Source organism: Octopus sinensis, linkage group LG5 (genome assembly GCF_006345805.1).
Source record: "Octopus sinensis linkage group LG5, ASM634580v1, whole genome shotgun sequence".
Classification (NCBI taxonomy): Eukaryota; Metazoa; Mollusca; class Cephalopoda; order Octopoda; family Octopodidae; genus Octopus; species Octopus sinensis.
The window spans coordinates 107,460,150-107,462,649 of record NC_043001.1 but is presented as its reverse complement, the minus strand read 5'-3'; the positions used below and the strand labels follow the sequence as shown (position 1 = coordinate 107,462,649).

At 33.2% G+C, this 2,500-nt stretch overlaps 1 long non-coding RNA gene across 1 annotated transcript in view; it reads left to right on the top strand.

Annotated features, from left to right (window-relative positions):
* Positions 1–1,062: 1,062 nt before the first annotated feature.
* The window catches only part of LOC118763402, a 56,745-nt gene continuing 55,307 nt past the window's right edge, over positions 1,063–2,500 (top strand). The window contains exon 1 of the long non-coding RNA XR_004999152.1: positions 1,063–1,193. This is a non-coding gene — a long non-coding RNA (uncharacterized LOC118763402). The remainder of the gene's footprint in view (positions 1,194–2,500) is intronic.

Here is a 2,500-nt window from a genome sequence, read left to right as displayed (position 1 = left end):
ACCATGTTACTTTTTAAAAATAGATTCTGTCCCAAATTGATGCCTGCCTGTAAAATATCACAGAAGGAATTATTTTGCACTCAAATTGTATGGTTTCTTGCCGATTTATAATCCTTTCTACTATATGCACAGGGCCTGAAATTTGGGGAAGGGATAAGTCGATAACATCGACCCCAGTACTCCAGCCGGTACTTATTTCATCGACCCCGAAAGGAAAACAGGCAGAGTCGACCACGGTAGAATTTGAACACAGAACGTAGCAACGGGCGAAAAACCGCTAAACATTTCAGCCAGCTCGCTGCTTTTTGCTGACTTATAATAATAATAATAATAATAATAATAATAATAATAATAATAATAATAATAATAATAATAATAATAATGGTTTGAAATTTTGCCACAAGGGCAGCAGTTTTGGGGGAGAGTATGAGTCGATTACATCGGCCCCAGGACACAACTGATACTTATTTAATCGAACCCGAAAGGATGAAAGGCAAAGTCGACCTCGGCGGAATTTGAACTCAGATCGTAACGGCAGACATATATCGCTAAGCATTTCGCCCAGCGTGCTAACGATTCGCCCAGCTCACCGCCTTTTGCCGACTTATAATAATAATAATAGTAATAATAATAATAATAATAATAATATAATAATAATAATAATAATAATAATAATAATAATAATAATAATAGGCAGATGACAACGTGTCTCTAAAAGAAATGGAGAAACTCTCAAAATACAAAGACCTGGAAATAGAGGTAACTAGAATGTGGAACCTGAAAACAGAAACAATTCCTATCATAGTAGGTGCATTAGGCATAATAAAAAAATATTCAGATAAATACATAACAAAAACACCAGGACTTACAAACACATATAACATACAGAAAATTGCACTACTAGGCACTGCACACATCCTACGCAGAACACTTTCCATACAATAACCATCAGAGCATCACAACAAATCACAGCACATACCCAAGGCACACAGAGCTGCGCTCGGTAGTGAAGTGAAAGCACGCTATAAAAATAAGACTACTGAATAATAATAATAATAATAATAATAATAATTATAATAATAATAATAATAAATCAGATTTATGATAAATGAGAGCGTTAAATTACGAAAGATTTAATGTGCTTCCCAAGTGAAAAAACCACAACTATTCTAAGAATCGGAAACGAGTTACAGGTAATTTGTCTCATAAAACATTCACCTTTTAGTTGAAATCATTTCTCACACATTAATAATTCTGCGTCATCTTTCGCTGCCTTTTTATTTCTCTCTATACCCTCTCTTTCTCTCTCCTCATCTCTCTCTTTCTCATCTTCTCTTTCTGTCTCTTTCACTATCATTATTTCTCGTTAAAGATAGTAACAAATTTTCTTTTTATCTTTTACTTGTTTTATTCATGTTTCAATCATTTAACTACGACCCCAAGACTTATTTTTGAAAGACCACTACTTATTCCATCCGTCTCTTTCGCCGAACCGTTGGATTACGGGGACAAAAGAAAAAAAAAACCAAGGCACACACACACACCTACATATATATATATATATATATATATATATATATATATATATATATTATAATATATATATAATATATATATATATATATCTATATATATATATATATATAAAATTTAAAATGAGGGTGAAAATTGAATATTAATTTGATTCATATCAATTTAAAACCAGTGGTCAAGCATATTTAAATCTGAAGGTTCAGAAAATTATATTACATATATATAAGAGGGGTGACCACAACGTGGACAACCCTTATGCTAGAAGTAGATCCGCTATGGTATCAACACTAAAAAATGTTCTCAAGAAAATTCAGAACCTAATCGAGCAAGACAAATGAGAAATAACAAAAATATAGATTAATCATGGACATGTTTCGCTATCAACATTTACGTAATTTTTACTTACGCAATTTTTCCGTAGCTCCTCAGCATGATCGTCATTGTAAATATAATTCGCAGAACTATACACGAGACGTCCGCATGAGATTGGACATGTATATAGTTCTACTTTTACACTTGGGGTTATTTTTCAAAAGTTCTAGTTTTGGCGCGCTAAAATACCGGAAATAATTCTGCAGAAAATAATTCTCCGCAGTGATTTATGCCGGTTAGAGTACATACAAATTTAAAATGAGGGTGAAAAATTGAATATTAATTTGATTAATATCAATTTAAAACCAGTGATTTAGCATATTAAAATCTGAAGGCTCAAAAAAGGGTATTTTGTAGAAATTTCCCGCTCTTGGATAGCAAACACTTAGCTTCGACGTATGACGTGATGTAGCGGTCGCACTATTATGTCGATAGTACTGTCATCTTCAAGTCTTCAGGAAACATACCTAGGTATAGTCGTTTTTCGCATGCTGAGCGTTTCACATTCTAAGTTGAGCGGTTCACATCTTTTTGGGGTTTAGTATTCCAGCTGGTTTGTCCAGCTATTAGTCCGTTGTTTTGTGGTTGTAGGATG